This window comes from Poecilia mexicana, unplaced genomic scaffold, assembly GCF_051168715.1.
Source record: "Poecilia mexicana isolate PSO_F unplaced genomic scaffold, ASM5116871v1 scaffold_17, whole genome shotgun sequence".
In the NCBI taxonomy this organism is placed as follows: domain Eukaryota; kingdom Metazoa; phylum Chordata; class Actinopteri; order Cyprinodontiformes; family Poeciliidae; genus Poecilia; species Poecilia mexicana.
Genome location: NW_028263386.1, coordinates 2,505,028 through 2,523,191, shown reverse-complemented (window position 1 = coordinate 2,523,191; position 18,164 = coordinate 2,505,028). Strand labels below are relative to the sequence as shown.

General features: G+C 39.4%; 2 pseudogenes across 2 annotated transcripts; both read right to left on the bottom strand.

Moving 5' to 3' along the window:
• Positions 1-122: 122 nt before the first annotated feature.
• LOC148154522 (uncharacterized) lies at positions 123-7,110 on the bottom strand (annotated as a pseudogene). The gene is made up of 2 exons (XR_015765765.1): positions 6,806-7,110; positions 123-2,344 (listed from the first exon to the last, which is right to left on the bottom strand). The product of XR_015765765.1 is annotated as an uncharacterized LOC148154522 (transcript).
• Positions 7,111-8,766: 1,656 nt separating this feature from the next.
• LOC106911574 (uncharacterized) lies at positions 8,767-17,793 on the bottom strand (annotated as a pseudogene). The gene is made up of 2 exons (XR_015765764.1): positions 17,435-17,793; positions 8,767-11,813 (listed from the first exon to the last, which is right to left on the bottom strand). The product of XR_015765764.1 is annotated as an uncharacterized LOC106911574 (transcript).
• Between the last annotated feature and the right edge of the window lie 371 nt (positions 17,794-18,164).

The following is an 18,164-nucleotide window of genomic DNA, read 5'->3' as shown; positions in this document are numbered from 1 at the left end:
TAATTTCTGGATTTCCTTCAGCATTTCCTGAATGATTGACAGAGCTTAGCTGTATGTTGTCAGAGGAAATAGTGGGATGGTGCAGACTGCTGTAAATAAATCATACATAATTCAGTCACAGCAACATTTTGTGCCAAATGTTGGCATTTATTAAAGAGTTTAGTTGAAGTTGTAACCATGGAGACACTGATGATTGTGTTTGGACCTCTGATCTGATCTGGAAACAACCTGAAGCAACCAAACACCGATTTTCCATCAATCTGGAGCCTCTCTGCAGTCTATCATTTAAACTCCAAAGACCCTAAAACAGCTTTTTCTAAAAACATAACAGTCAATGGAAGCTGCATACAGAGTAATGCCAAAACCAAAAATTCAAGTCAGCAAACATTTTAATTCAAAATAAACTCATATTTAAGTTCAACATTCTAAACTATAAATGTAAAAACATTCAACAAAAAGTAACTAAGCTTCAATGTCATTTAGTGAAAGTTGCTACATAACAATCTTCATTACACGTTTTAGATTATTTGTGTTTACAAAAATCTGTTTCTGGATTTCATTAAGTTTGAAATCTTACCCTTGACTAGGCCTGGGGTCTCCAACCAAAGTCCTAAAGAGCTTTTGGCCTGCAGGTTTTAGACGTATCCCTGCTCCAACACACCTGATGAATGGCTCATTAGCTGACGTCATTCTGAAGACAAATTCAATCATTTGATTAATCTGTGTTGGAGCAGAGATGCATCTAAACCTTGCAGGACAGGAGATATTGAGGACTAGGGAAGGAGAATCCTGGACTAAGCCATTCCAATAATACTTTTATTCTTTTCTTGTCCTGCTGGTGACCCAGTTTGGACCAAGTTGGACCAGGGTCCTCGAGTCATATGATGAATTATTACAGACCCATTTCACATTAAAAAGGCCCTCTCTGTGTGGCTTCTAGTGTGAATATATTTAAGTGATGAATTTAAGGGTAAACCTTTCCACAGATGTTGGATATAAATGACTCCTTAACGTGAATGAATTTTCTTGTGAGCATTTAAACCAGTAGACTGAGAGAAGCTTTTCCCACATGTTTCACAAGAAAAAGGCCTCTCACCTGTATGAATCGTCTCGTGCCGTTTTAAAGCAATTATTTGAATGAATTTTTTTCTGCATACTTGGCATGAAAAGGGTTTCTCACCTGTATGAATTCTCATGTGGACTTTTAAATTACAAACTTGAGAAAATGTTTTCTTGCATACTTGGCATGAAAAGGGTTTCTCACCTGTATGAACTCTCTTATGGATATTTAAATAACCAGTTTGAGAGAAGGTTTTCCCACAGGTTTCACAAGAAAAAGGCCTTTCACCTGTATGAACTACCTTGTGGGCATTCAAAGCACTAATTTGAGTGAATTTTTTTCTGCATACTTGGCATGAAAAGGGTTTCTCACCTGTATGACTTCTCATGTGGATCTTTAAACTACAAAGCCGAGAGAAATTTTTTCTGCATACTTGGCATGAAAAGGGTTTCTCACCTGTATGAATCTTCTTGTGCCGTTTTAAACCACTTATTTGAGTGAATTTTCTTCTGCATACTTGGCATGAAAAGGGTTTCTCACCGGTATGAATTCTCATGTGGACTTTTAAATTACCCTCTTGAGAGAATGTTTTTTTGCATACTTGGCATGCAAAAGGTTTCTCACCTGTATGAACTCTCCTATGGATATTTAAATGACCAATATTAGAAAAGCATTTACTGCATGTTTCACATGAAAAAGGTCTATGGGTTCTGCAATGTTTTATAAAGTTACGCTGATTTTCAAAACCTTTCCCACAAATATCACATTTCAAAGACCTTTTCTTTATGTCAGTATGAGACTGACTCTCAGATACAGTGAAGCTGATTCCTTCCTGATCTTTGCTCTCAATTACATTAGAGATGTGAAAGTAATGATCAGTTGTTGGTTCTCTACTCGAATCACCCTCCTGATAGGTAGAAGTGTCCATAAAAGCAACAATCTGCTTCTGGACAAGTTGCTCTCCCTCCTGACTGCTGCAGAGGCCTTTCTGGTCCCGTCCAGTTGGTAAATGTTCTGGTTCCTGCTGTTCATGTTTAAGCAGTGAATGATCTGGTTCCTCCTCTCCAGTCCCTCTAGGTTCTATTTTCCAATGATCTTCTATCAGTGGAGGCTCTGGGTCCTGTTCTTCTTGTTTAATCAGTGGAGCTTCTGGTTCCATCTGTTCCTCTTCAGTCCACTGTGGCTGTGCTTCTTTCTGGTCATGACTGGACCTCCTCTCCTGGTTAGAGACCTGTTGAATGGCTGAAGTTTTCTCCTCAAAGGAGACATGTGGGTTTTGGAGGTCTGTAGGGGCAAATGAAGACATCATTAATATAATTAAATTGATCACAGTCTCATGCATCAGCCTGGTTTTTCCTGATGATCATTCACTGTGAGAAGTCAAATAGTGATGGATGCAGGCCTGAACCTTCAGAATCATGTAAAGACAGTTACAAAATCGACCTTCTATCACCTGTAGAACATTTCCAGGATTAAAGGACTAATGTCCCAGCAAGGTCTGGTTGATTAATGCAACAGTGTCTTCACAGGTCTGCCTCAAAAAAATGAGTAAACAACTGCAGCTTAGGGCTGAAAGATTCGAATGATTCGAGTACCTCGATTACTAAAATTCCTCGAGGAAAATTTACCTGCCTCGAAGCTTCGTTAATTTATGTTTTATTAGTTAGCGCACCGTGTTCCGGCCGGGACTTCATTTGCGTTGCGCGGAGCTCTCACTTCCGCCTCTGAGTTGTTGACAAAAACTAAGTCTCAGCGGCATAAAGTCCAATCTTCAAGATTGGCCCGTGGGGATTTTGTTGATTGATGATAATGCCCGACTTTTTACCGTTTTTGGGGAACCAATAAGCATCCTTAAAATGACTGGGGGAATGCCTGGAGTACGGCAGCATTTCTCCTCCGGGGCTGCTGGTTGAAAGCGAACGGCGGGAAGAGCGCTGAGGTGAGCGGATAGACTGAACAGGGCGGGCGGCTGAGTAGCTGATGCTTACCGTGTAAATGTAGCTTTACCGACGAACCGCACAATAAATTTCATATCCCGGTCTGAAGAAACGGGTGGCGGAGCGCATCGTACATGGCTGGTAGATGAGTTTCTGAGTGTGACCAGTGAAGGTGTCGTAAATATCCCGTATTGCTTCCCCCGTGTTCGTCCCCCGGTCTAACGGTTCGTCAGTCCGCTGGTCTATTTCCTCCCCTCCACCCCATCTTACGTTCGTTCATTTGCCCTCTCCTCCCACTCCAGGCAGCATTTCCCGTATTTTCAAACCCAAATAACGTCCTTATTTGTATACTGCTACAAATAAGGACATTCCCATGGTTATTGCCCCTGTGGCAGCAGACTTCCGGGTATTCATACTAATTTACATATGTATTTATGGGAGGCGACAGGCAGACCAGCAGCTGCTCTGTTTCCCGCAAATGGTGATTTATAAAGGAAAGGTGCGCGGCCACATATGTGCGCACGGCTTTATGCGTCCGATTTTTTTTGTGTGCCGCAGTTTACTAAATTTTTCCGTACGCCAAGTTGTAGTGTGAAAACTGGGCACTCTGTTATGCATGAGGCCCGTGGATAGTTAAGACTGTTTGGCAAAACATTCATGGAGCAAAACTTGAGATGTAGATTTCAGCACCATCCACTGATCAATGTCTGGACCTACGGAGTCTCCTATGCACTGAGTAAGCTGCCTGCTTCACTGGTTACCATAGTAACATTATGGTTAGAAAAATCCGATGAATAAAGCTGTGCGCACGCACCTGGCTGCGCACCTTTCCTCTATAAATCCTAATTTGCGCGAAATGGAGCGCAGCTGCTGGTCGGTCCTGTCGCCACCCATGAATACAAATTAAGTAAATTACTATAAATACCCAGAAATCTGCTGCCACATGAAGCAGTAACCATAGCAACGTCCTTGTTTGAAGCAGTTTAAGTATTTATAATAATAATCTTTATGTATTTTATGTAAACGGTGCTTTAAAGGCACATAATGTCACCTCACAAAAATAAAAACACATTTTAAAGACAAAGCTCCACATTTAAGCAGCTCACCTTTGCGCAGCTACTTATTTATATACGTGGGACTGTCTACACACCTTGATCACCTTAAAAATAATCAAACCTGTTGATTACTTTCAATCAGCAAGTTTGGGTTAATCTGCTGATCCAACCCTGTTTTCTTTTTTTAGTGAGAATAAAATTACCCCATAGATGCAATTCATGCGCTTCGGCGCACAGACCATTGAGTTTTTGGTCTGTACGGAGGAAAATTACTATTTACATTTGAGTGAGGTTTTCACATCCTGTCATTCTTATTTTCTGTGCGTGTTAGCTTATTGTCTGAGGATAAATGCGGTTCAGTTTCATCGTTTACCTTTAAGCAATAAAATATTAAAATCATGAAAAACATCGGGTTTGATGCTTCTTGGTCTAAATAAAAAGGTTTGCGAGGCTGCCGCATATTTTCACGCCAGCGACAAAGTGTGCGTATATTTACGTAAACTTTGACGCACAGGTAATTTTTATACATGCCGACTTGTGCGTAAAATATGACGCTGTACATTTTTTGTGCGCACGCCGCTTTACGCATGAGGCCCCAGGTGATAAAACCTGAAGGACTGGAATTTTGACACCCCTGGTTCAAAGAAATCTAATTCTGCTCTAAGGCACTCAATGATTTTGTTTCATGTGTGGGAATCCAGAACGATGCTGAAGTTAGTTTCTGATTTGGTGTTTGACTAAAGGGATATTCTGCTCCTTTACAGTACTTAATATTCTCTGGATAAAGGCATTAAGACTTAAATTACTCAACGATGACCTGGATAGTTTTAGAATGAAAACTGGAAGCAAAGAAAAAGAAAACACTGCAATACAACAACAGTGTCTTCAGTACAGGTTATTGCAGTTGTTACTACAACATATAATTTCTTCTTGGGATCAATAAGACATTTCTGAACCAAATTAGAAAGTGCATTTTATGAGTTTCCAAAAATATAAATGTTTACTTAGTATCAAATGAGCCAATCATCTTAACTCCTAAAACAATATAAATTTGACTACAAGTGTAAAAAATTTACTTATTTAATTCTCCCTGCAAGTAAATGACTTGATGCAATCGACTGGGTTTCCATAGTTAAAATCTTTTTAATCTATTTTGAATAATTAACTGAGACTATTTGATAACTAGGATCAATTGGAATGTTGGTATGATCGAAGTGAAATTATTTTTTTAGTAAAGAGGCTGAACTGAATACAAACTTTGGCATCTGCTAAAGCTAGCATCTGGACGTTGCTAACAGCCATAAACATGAATATGTAGACGTCTCACTGAGCGCCGAGTCCTGCGTTACGTCGCCGTCATGTTGTATGTGGCAGTAGAGCGATCGGAGTTCCCCAAGTCATGTGCTGTGTGGACTTTTTTCAACCGTTTTACAATACTAACTAATTATATTTGTTGGCATTACCTTTCACAGGTAGGATTAAAGAAAATAATAATGTAATTTTTTCTAGCAGAATTACTTGACTTTGTGGCCAGAAACTAGCTTCTAAACAGAAAAAATATTTCCTATGTAGCTAAACTGGCCCGAAGTAACCACTGATTGTTAGCGTAGCAGTTAACGTTTTCAGACTGTTTTCTAATGAGAGCTGATGAGAAACTGCTGTTAGAGGGGAAGTGCATTAAAGACCAGAGGATTTTGTGAGGAAAGGTTAGTCAGGATCATACTGAAAATATATGTTGTTTCTGAATGTGAAGGAATCAGATGTGTATTTTCTATTCCACTTTGGATAACTTCTCTTTAATCCTTGGCTTTAGCCTGTGTACCAGGACGTCTCAGAAGTCACTGGACTTCTCCCAGCAGGCCATTGTTCCCAGTATAATATAAATAAGTAAATTTGTGTTTTATTGCACTTTTATTCTTTTACATGTTGTCTATTTTTAAATATTTCGATCTGAAGTATTAGTGCATTAAGACAGCTCATGCAATGAAATAATTATTTACTCTGTCTATGCTGTCTGTAGCAGAGCTGACATATCATACTATAATAAATTTTTTTCCTGGAAAAAAAAGAAAAATATGTAGCTAATGTTTGACAATGACTGATTTATCAAAGTTTATTGTCTTTACAGTAAAATATAAAAACAGAAATGAAAGGAAATTATTTTTCTTTCTTGTCTTGAAACATTAAATGTACATTAACTTGAGAACTCATGTAAATATGTTCTTGAATAAAACACTGTAAAAGTGTGTATCTGTTCATCAATGTCAATAAAAAAACTTACCAGAATAATTTATATCCAATAAAAATACTGTGCTTTTTATTCAGAAATCCCCCAAAATAATTAAATAATCATATCAAAAGTTAGAAACGCTCTTTAGTGCTTTTTTGATTACCAAATATATTAGTGTGTGTGTGAGAGAGAGAGACACAGAGAGAGAGAGAGAGAGAGAGAGATAATGTGTTAATGACAGGAATTAACTTAAAATGCTTTGTAGAACGGCACTTTCTGAAGTTCGGTCCATTTATTTCTATTAGCTTACTGGCACATAGCCCGCTTTCAATATGGCGGACGATGTGACGTATCGCAGCAACGGGCAGGCCCGCTCCATGAGGCGTCTACGTATATGACGTCTATGCTAACAGCTACCATGGTAAAAGGGGAAAAAACAACAACCAAGAGCTTGATTTCATTTCATTATTGTTTTCTCTTTGATATTCGGAGCCTGAACTAACCGGCGTCCGATGCTTCTTACCGATTCTGGTGAGTTTTATCTGAGGTTTCCAGTGAGTTTCCAGCAGTTTGATGTCTTTCTCATAGCGGACGATGGTTTTTTCAACCTCTGTGAAGATTTCTTCAGCAGCAGCAGTTAGTCGCTCTTTGATAAACTCTTTCAGATGCTGAACTGAAGACATGGCTAATTAAATATTCATCTAAGATACAGCACAAACGTTTTCCAACCGAGTCCACAGAAGTTGCTGCTGAAGCCTTTTTGTTTTACTTCCGCTGGGAGTGAGACAAAGCAGCTGATTGGTCCATTTACTGCCCCCTGCTGGACGAGAGGCAGATGCCTCTCTGCAATATCTTACAAAATGACAATTTTCGTCCCGCCGACCCTTAAAGCTAAATTACAAGGAAATCAAAACAACAAAGAGCCCAACAAAATTCTCAGTTATATATTACATTTAAAAACTATTTGCTTAAAATCAGACTTTCAACTAATGAAAAACTTGAGATTGTGGACAATCTGTTGACTATAAAATATTTGCACGACAAATATGCCACATTTTTTACACCTGTTTCTTTGTTTTGACTGTCATCATCTCCTTTTTATGTTAAAAATTACGCTCTCCCTGGATAATCCCCTGTTGCTTAATACACATTTATATGTGCTGTTATTCAAGCTTACAAAAAAGGATGAAGTATGTGGGGGCCTTAAAGTTGGACCATGCGACTTTTAGAAATACGTCTGTTTTACATATTGGTTAAAACCACGGATGTTAGGACTCGGAAGCTACTAACCATGCATGGAGGGTTCCACCCCAAATCCAGCACCCTGAGACTGTACACAAGCCGTAAGGAAGGAGGCAGAGGACTAGTGAGTGTGAGAGCCACTGTCCAGGATGAAACATCCAAGATCCACAAATACATCAAGGACAAAACCTCAACAGACGATGTGCTCAGCGAATGTCTCAGACAATGGGGAACAGAGGACGAGGTGCTGGAGGAACCATCATGGGAGGACAAGCCCCTACATGGGATGTACCACCGACAAATAACTGAAGTGGCTGATATCAGGAAATCCTACCAATGGCTGGAGAAAGCTGGACTCAAGGACAGCACAGAGACCCTCATCCTGGCTGCACAGGAACAGGCCCTAAACACCAGAGCAATAGAGGCTCAGATCTACCACACCAGACAAGACCCAAGGTGTAGGTTGTGCAAGGAGGCCTCTGAGACAGTCCAGCACATAACAGCAGGGTGCAAGATGCTGGCAGGGAAAGCGTACATGGAACGACATAACCAAGTAGCGGGCATAGTGTACAGGAACATCTGTGCAGAATATGGACTGGAAGCCCCGAGATCGAAGTGGGGAACACCCCCAAAGCTGGTGGAGAATGACCGAGCTAAGATCCTGTGGGACTTCCAGATCCAGACAGACAAGATGGTAATGGCGAACCAACCGGACATTGTGGTGGTGGATAAAGAACAGAGGAAAGCCGTTGTGGTGGATGTAGCAATACCAAGTGACCACAACATCAGGAAAAAGGAGCACGAGAAACTGGAGAAATACCAGGGCCTAAGAGAGGAACTGGAGAAGGGCTGGAAGGTGAAGACCACAGTGGTGCCTGTGGTCATCGGGGCCCTCGGGGCAGTCACCCCCAAACTGGAGCAGTGGCTCAAACAGATCCCAGGAACAACATCAGACATCTCAGTCCAGAAATGTGCAGTTCTAGGCACAGCCAAGATACTGGAGGAGAACCTCAAGCTCCCAGGCCTCTGGTAGAGGACACGAGCTCAGAGGATGAAAGAGACCACCCGCGGAGGGTGAGAAGGGAATTTATATTTTTATATATATATATATATATATGATTTCGTGATACAGTGAATCACAAAAGTGAATGCACCCCTCACATTTCTGCAGTTATTTAAGTATATCTTTTCATGGGACAACACTGACAAAATAACACTTGACACAATGAAAAGTAGTCCGTATGCAGCTTATACAAAAGTGTAAATTTATTATTCCCACAAAATAACTCTATATACAGCCATTAATGTCTAAACTACCGGCAATGAATTTTAGTACACCCCTTAGAGAAAGTTACTTAAGTGTCAATATTTTGAATGGCCAGCCAAAATTTCCTTAACTCTCGGGCACAGAGTTCATTAGAGCTTCACAGGTTGCCATTGGAGTGCTTTCCAATCATCCGTGATGACATCACAGAACTGGCAGCTATTCAATACTTGGCACTCCTCCTCTTTCTTCTTGAGGACGTCCCAACGATGTTCTTTTGGGTTTAGGTCTGGAGACATGCTTAGTCAGTCCATCACCTTCACCCTCTTCAGTAAAGTAGTAGTCATCTTAGAGGTGTGTTTGGGGTCATTATCATGCTCTCCATTTCCAGAGGGAGGGGATCATGCTCTGCTTCAGTATTTCACATCATAGATTTGCTGTTACTTAGTTATTTGAATAGAGTAACTTGTTAACAACTAAACATATTTTATTCTATTCAGCAGAAATGATATCACTTGATGAGTCAGTAATAATTTCTGGATTTCCTTCAGCATTTCCTGAATGATTGACAGAACTTAGCTGTATGTTGTCAGAGGAAATAGTGGGATGGTGCAGACTGCTGCAAATAAATCATACATAATTCAGTCACAGCAACATTTTGTGCCAAATGTTGGCATTTATTAAAGAGTTGAGTTGAAGTTGTAACCATGGAGACACTGATGATTGTGTTCAGACCTCTGATCTGATCTGGAAACAACCTGAAGCAACCAAATACCGATTTTCCATCAATCTGGAGCCTCTCTGCAGTCTATCATTTAAACTCCAAAGACCCTAAAACAGCTTTTTCTAAAAACATAACAGTCAATGGAAGCTGCATACAGAGTCATTTTTCTCATCTATGTTTGATTAAAAACCAAAAATTCAAGTCAACAAACATTTTAATTCAAAATAAACTCATATTTAAGTTCAACATTCTAAACTATAAATGTAAAAACATTCAACAAAAAGTAACTAAGCTTAAATGACATTTAGTGAAAGTTGCTACATAACAATCTTCATTACACGTTTTAGATTATTTGTGTTTACAAAAATCTGTTTCTGCACAGCTCTCTGGATTTCATTAAGTTTGAAATCTTACCCTTGACTAGGCCTGGGGTCTCCAACCAAAGTCCTAAAGAGCTTTTGGCCGGCAGGTTTTAGACGTATCCCTGCTCCAACACACCTGATGAATGGCTCATTAGCTGACGTCATTCTGAAGACAAATTCAATCATTTGATTAATCTGTGTTGGAGCAGAGATGCATCTAAACCTTGCAGGACAGTAGATATTGAGGACTAGGGAAGGAGAATCCTGGACTAAGCCATTCCAATAATACTGTTATTCTTTTCTTGTCCTGCTGGTGACCCAGTTTGGACCAAGTTGGACCAGGGTCCTCGAGTCATATGATGAATTATTACAGACCCATTTCACATTAAAAAGGCCCTCTCTGTGTGGCTTCTAGTGTGAATATATTTAAGTGATGAATTTGAGGGTAAACCTTTCCACAGATGTTGGATATAAATGACTCCTTAACGTGAATGAATTTTCTTGTGAGCATTTAAACCAGTAGACTGAGAGAAGCTTTTCCCACATGTTTCACAAGAAAAAGGCCTCTCACCTGTATGAATCGTCTTGTGCCGTTTTAAAGCAATTATTTGAATGAATTTTTTTCTGCATACTTGGCATGAAAAGGGTTTCTCACCTGTATGAATTCTCATGTGGACTTTTAAATTACAAACTTGAGAAAAAGTTTTCTTGCATACTTGGCATGAAAAGGGTTTCTCACCTGTATGAACTCTCTTATGGATATTTAAATAACCAGTTTGAGAGAAGGTTTTCCCACAGGTTTCACAAGAAAAAGGCCTCTCACCTGTATGAACTACCTTGTGGGCATTCAAAGCACTAATTTGAGTGAATTTTTTCCTGCATTGTTGGCATGAAAAGGGTTTCTCACCTGTATGAATCTTCTTGTGCCGTATTAAACCACCTGTTTGAGTGAATTTTCTTCTGCATACTTGGCATGAAAAGGGTTTCTCACCGGTATGAATTCTCATGTGGATCTTTAAACTACAAAGCTGAGAGAAATTTTTTCTGCATACTTGGCATGAAAAGGGTTTCTCACCTGTATGAATCTTCTTGTGCCGTTTTAAACCACCTATTTGAGTGAATTTTCTTCTGCATACTTGGCATGAAAAGGGTTTCTCACCGGTATGAATTCTCATGTGGACTTTTAAATTACCCTCTTGAGAGAATGTTTTTTTGCATACTTGGCATGCAAAAGGTTTCTCACCTGTATGAACTCTCCTATGGATATTTAAATGACCAATATTAGAAAAGCATTTACTGCATGTGTCACATGAAAAAGGCCTATGGGTTCTGCAATGTTTTTTAAAGTTATGCTGATTTTCAAAACCTTTCCCACAAATATCACATTTCAAAGACCTTTTCTTTATGTCTGTATGAGACTGACTCTCAGATACAGTGAAGCTGATTCCTTCCTGATCTTTGCTCTCAATTACATTAGAGATGTGAAAGTAATGATCAGTTGTTGGTTCTCTACTCAAATCACCCTCCTGATAGGTAGAAGTGTCCATAAAAGCAACAATCTGCTTCTGGACAAGTTGCTCTCCCTCCTGACTGCTGCAGAGGCCTTTCTGGTCCCGTCCAGTTGGTAAATGTTCTGGTTCCTGCTGTTCATGTTTAAGCAGTGAATGATCTGGTTCCTCATTTTCTTCATATATAAGTGGATGTTCTGGTTCCTCCTCTCCAGTCCCTCTAGGTTCTATTTTCCAATGATCTTCTGTCAGTGGAGGCTCTGGGTCCTGTTCTTCTTGTTTAATCAGTGGAGCTTCTGGTTCCATCTGTTCCTCTTCAGTCCACTGTGGCTGTGCTTCTTCCTGGTCATGACTGGACCTCCTCTCCTGGTTAGAGACCTGTTGAATGGCTGAAGTTTTCTCCTCAAAGGAGACATGTGGATTTTGGAGGTCTGTAGGGGCAAATGAAGACATCATTAATATAATTAAATTGATCACAGTCTCATGCATCAGCCTGGTTTTTCCTGATGATCATTCACTGTGAGAAGTCAAATAGTGATGGATGCAGGCCTGAACCTTCAGAATCATGTAAAGACAGTTACAAAATCGACCTTCTATCACCTTTGGAACATTTCCAGGATTAAAGGACTGATGTCCCAGCAAGGTCTGGTTGATTACTGCAACAGTGTCTTCACAGGTCTGCCTCAAAAAAATTGATTAAACAACTGCAGCTGATCCACAATGCTGCTGCTTGGATTCTCACTAAAGCCAGGATGATAGAGCACATCATACTGGTTCTAAAGTCATTTCACTGGATCCATGTAGCTCAGAGAATATACTTTAAAATACTGTTGTTGGTTTATAAATCACTGAACGGCTCAGCACCAAAATACATTAAAGATCTTTTATTGTTGTATGAACCTTCCAGATCACTTCTGTCTCAAATATTGGTCTGTACCCTGAAGCACATAATTTGCATCTATGGGGTAATTTTATTCTCACTAAAAAAAAGAAAACAGGGTTGGATCAGCAGATTAACTCCAAACAGGCCAGGTTTGATTATTTTAAGGTGATCAAGGTGTGTATGCAATCACAAGATTTCCAGTTTCTGCGCGAAGGTGAGCTGCGTAAATGAGGAGCGTTTTGGCTCTGACGGAGAACATCGTCAGTGGAAGGATTCAGAGGGAGCGATTGATCATATCGATCTGCTGGGAAATGTTGATGATGGTTTTTTAGCGTTTAGATTGCTCAGACTGATCATCCTGGATCTCTGAGCAAAACTTAAAGAGCCGTGCGGTACCGATACCGGTCAGCTGCAGCCATCCTTCAGTGGAGCCGCCTGCTTTGTGAATGAGCCGTTATGCACATAAAGCATCTCTATTCTGTAAATGTACAATTTAAAAACGTATATTGCTACAAATAAGGACGTTCCCATGGTTATTGCCCCTGTGGCAGCAGACTTCCGGGTATTCATACTAATTTACATATGTATTTATGGGAGGCGACAGGCAGACCAGCAGCTGCTCTGTTTCCCGCAAATGGTGATTTATAAAGGAAAGGTGCGCGGCCACATATGTGCGCACGGCTTTATGCGTCCGATTTTTTTTGTGTGCCGCAGTTTACTAAATTTTTCCGTACGCCAAGTTGTAGTGTGAAAACTGGGCACTCTGTTATGCATGAGGCCCGTGGATAGTTAAGACTGTTTGGCAAAACATTCATGGAGCAAAACTTGAGATGTAGATTTCAGCACCATCCACTGATCAATGTCTGGACCTACGGAGTCTCCTATGCACTGAGTAAGCTGCCTGCTTCACTGGTTACCATAGTAACATTATGGTTAGAAAAATCCGATGAATAAAGCTGTGCGGACGCACCTGGCTGCGCACCTTTCCTCTATAAATCCTAATTTGCGCGAAATGGAGCGCAGCTGCTGGTCGGTCCTGTCGCCACCCATGAATACAAATTAAGTAAATTACTATAAATACCCAGAAATCTGCTGCCACATGAAGCAGTAACCATAGCAACGTCCTTGTTTGAAGCAGTTTAAGTATTTATAATAATAATCATTATGTATTTTATGTAAACGGTGCTTTAAAGGCACATAATGTCACCTCACAAAAATAAAAACACATTTTAAAGACAAAGCTCCACATTTAAGCAGCTCACCTTTGCGCAGCTACTTATTTATATACGTGGGACTGTCTACACACCTTGATCACCTTAAAAATAATCAAACCTGTTGATAACTTTCAATCAGCAAGTTTGGGTTAATCTGCTGATCCAACCCTGTTTTCTTTTTTTAGTGAGAATAAAATTACCCCATAGATGCAATTCATGCGCTTCGGCGCACAGACCATTGAGTTTTTGGTCTGTACGGAGGAAAATTACTATTTACATTTGAGTGAGGTTTTCACATCCTGTCATTCTTATTTTCTGTGCGTGTTAGCTTATTGTCTGAGGATAAATGCGGTTGAGTTTCATCGTTTACCTTTAAGCAATAAAATATTAAAATCATGAAAAACATCGGGTTTGATGCTTCTTGGTCTAAATAAAAAGGTTTGCGAGGCTGCCGCATATTTTCACGCCAGCGACAAAGTGTGCGTATATTTACGTAAACTTTGACGCACAGGTAATTTTTATACATGCCGACTTGTGCGTAAAATATGACGCTGTACATTTTTTGTGCGCACGCCGCTTTACGCATGAGGCCCCAGGTGATAAAACCTGAAGGACTGGAATTTTGACACCCCTGGTTCAAAGAAATCTAATTCTGCTCTAAGGCACTCAATGATTTTGTTTCATGTGTGGGAATCCAGAACGATGCTGGAGTTAGTTTCTGATTTGGTGTTTGACTAAAGGGATATTCTGCTCCTTTACAGTACTTAATATTCTCTGGATAAAGGTATTAAGCCTTAAATTACTCAACGATGACCTGGATAGTTTTAGAATGAAAACTGGAAGCAAAGAAAAAGAAAACACTGCAATACAACAACAATGTCTTCAGTACAGGTTATTGCAGTTGTTACTACAACATATAATTTCTTCTTGGGATCAATAAGACATTTCTGAACCAAATTAAAAAGTGCATTTTATGAGTTTCCAAAAATATAAATGTTTACTTAGCATCAAATGAGCCAATCATCTTAACTCCTAAAACAATATAAATTTGACTACAAGTGTAAAAAATTTACTTATTTAATTCTCCCTGCAAGTAAATGACTTGATGCAATCAACTGGGTTTCCATAGTTAAAATCTTTTTAATCTATTTTGAATAATTAACTGAGACTATTTGATAACTAGGATCAATTGGAATGTTGGTATGATCGAAGTGAAATTATTTTTTTAGTAAAGAGGCTGAACTGCATACAAACTTTGGCATCTGCTAAAGCTAGCATCTGGACGTTGCTAACAGCCATAAACATGAATATGTAGACGTCTCACTGAGCGCTGAGTCCTGCGTTACGTCGCCGTCATGTTGTATGTGGCAGTAGAGCGATCGGAGTTCCCCAAGTCATGTGCTGTGTGGACTTTTTTCAACCGTTTTACAATACTAACTATTAGAGGTGTGCCGATCGATCGGTCACCGATCATAATCGGGCCGATTTCCGTGAAATCGGTGATCGGCGACCATTTTCTCTCGTTGTCGATACCGATCACCTGCTTCTCATTTCGCAGCCTGCCTGTGCAGCTGGTCTCCTCTTTCCTTCACTCTGCGCAAACGCGCAGCAACAAATCTTAAGCGATGTGGAACTATAACGCACTGAGTGAATGGGGAAGTTTGCGTGCTGCGGCGGAAAATTGAAGCAGGTCAAAATGCATCAACACAACGAAGCTAATACGACATAAAAACAATGCCATACTTGACGGAGTTTGGCTACATCGAGGTTCACTGCAGTAAAAAAGACATACGGAGGATCAGATAGCAGGTAAAGCAGCGCACAGCTACAAACACTCACCCGGATTAGCATGACGGTCAGAAAGCTAAACAAATAACCTGGAAAATTATTTAAGTCTTCGAGCTGCGATGTAAGACGCTGGTTCTGCTCTCGCTGTTGAACCGCTGCTGCGCTACAGGTAGTAATATTTGACAGACGGAGCTTCGCTTCTGCTCCACCTGGTAGTGACTCTCACACCGAACCTGCTTAAAGCTGCAGCATCTAACTTAAAAAAAAAATACATTTTACATACGTATTAAAACTTTCGCTGTCCTAACATGAGACAGATAATCTCTAAAAAAATAATCGATCTCCTCCCTGATCTGCATAATTACTCCGCTCAGTCAGAAACAGCCAATCAGAGCTAGCAGTAATCAGCTAGCCGCCATGCTATCAGGAAGTTTTCATTCAGTAACTCAGGATTGTTTATTGTAATGGATCCTGTATTTGCCTTTGAATGTTAAGTTTTATACTTGAATCTTTTGGCAATGTTGAGAGGTTTTATTTTGACTCTTTGCATTATTTAGCCTCTTCAGAGCCTTCATATGTTTTCAGTCTGTTAAAGATAGTATTACCGATAGCAGTACAAATTGCACAATGCCTGTTTTGTTTAGTTTTTTTTTGGAAAAAGTTACAGACAATAAACAAGTTTTTGTCTAAATTAAGGTGAATTCATGGTTCCTTTTTCCACATAATGTAACCGGTAGGGTTTATGATAAAAAATAAATAATAATTATGTGATCGATATCGGTGATCGGTATCGGTGATTGGCCCTCATGGGTGATCGGTATCGGCAGGAAAAAACCTGATCGGCACATCCCTACTAACTATATTTGTTGGCATTACCTTTCACAGGTAGGATTAAAGAAAATAATAATGTAATTTTTTCTAGCAGAATTACTTGACTTTGTGGCCAGAAACTAGCTTCTAAACAGAAAAAATATTTCCTATGTAGCTAAACTGGCCCGAAGTAACCACTGATTGTTAGCGTAGCAGTTAACGTTTTCAGACTGTTTTCTAATGAGAGCTGATGAGAAACTACTGTTAGAGGGGAAGTGCATTAAAGAACAGAGGATTTTGTGAGGAAAGGTTAGTCAGGATCATACTGAAAATATATGTTGTTTCTGAATGTGAAGGAATCAGATGTGTGTTTTCTATTCCACTTTGGATAACTTCTCTTTAATCCTTGGCTTTAGCCTGTGTACCAGGACGTCTCAGAAGTCACTGGACTTCTCTCAGTTTGACCAGCAGACCATTGTTCCCAGTATAATATAAATAAGTAAATTTGTGTTTTATTGCACTTTTCTTTTACATGTTGTGTATTTTTAAATATTTCGATCTGAAGTATTAGTGCATTAAGACAGCTCATGCAATGAAATAATTATGTACTCTGTCTATGCTGTCTGTAGCAGAGCTGACATATCATACTATAATAATTTTTTTTCCTGGAACAAAAAGAAAAATATGTAGCTAATGTTTGACAATGACTGATTTATCAAAGTTTATTGTCTTTACAGTAAAATATAAAAACAGAAATGAAAGGAAATTATTTTTCTTTCTTGTCTTGAAACATTAAATGTACATTAACTTGAGAACTCATGTAAATATGTTCTTGAATAAAACACTGTAAAAGTGTGTATCTGTTCATCAATGTCAATAAAAAACATCAGAATAATTTATATCCAATAAAAATACTGTGCTTTTTATTCAGAAATCCCCCAAAATAATTAAATAATCATATCAAAAGTTAGAAACGCTCTTTAGTGCTTTTTTGATTACCAAATATATTAGTGTGTGTGTGAGAGAGAGAGACACAGAGAGAGAGAGAGAGAGAGAGATAATGTGTTAATGACAGGAATTAACTTAAAATGCTTTGTAGAACGGCACTTTCTGAAGTTCGGTCCATTTATTTCTATTAGCTTACTGGCACATAGCCCGCTTTCAATATGGCGGACGATGTGACGTATCGCAGCAACGGGCAGGCCCGCTCCATGAGGCGTCTACGTATATGACGTCTATGCTAACAGCTACCATGGTAAAAGGGGAAAAAACAACAACCAAGAGCTTGATTTCATTTCATTATTGTTTTCTCTTTGATATTCGGAGCCTGAACTAACCGGCGTCCGATGCTTCTTACCGATTCTGGTGAGTTTTATCTGAGGTTTCCAGTGAGTTTCCAGCAGTTTGATGTCTTTCTCATAGCGGACGATGGTTTTTTCAACCTCTGTGAAGATTTCTTCAGCAGCAGCAGTTAGTCGCTCTTTGATAAACTCTCTCAGATGCTGAACCGAAGACATGGTTAATTAAATATTCATCTAAGATACAGCACAAACGTTTTCCAACCGAGTCCACAGAAGTTGCTGCTGAAGCCTTTTTGTTTTACTTCCGCTGGGAGTGAGACAAAGCAGCTGATTGGTCCATTTACTGCCCCCTGCTGGACGAGAGGGAGATGCCTCTCTGCAATATCTTACAAAATGACAATTTTCGTCCCGCCGACCCTTAAAGCTAAATTACAAGGAAATCAAAACAACAAAGAGCCCAACAAAATTCTCAGTTATATATTACATTTAAAAACTATTTGCCTAAAATCAGACTTTCAACTAATGAAAAATTTGAGATTGTGGACAATCTGTTGACTATAAAATATTTGCACGACAAATATGCCACATTTTTTACAACTGTTTCTTTGTTTTGACTGTCATCATCTCCTTTTTATGTTAAAAATTACGCTCTCCCTGGATAATCCCCCGTTGCTTAATACACATTTATATGTGCTGTTATTCAAGCTTACAAAAAAGGATGAAGTATGTGGGGGCCTTAAAGTTGGACCATGCGACTTTTAGAAATATGTCTGTTTTACATATTCG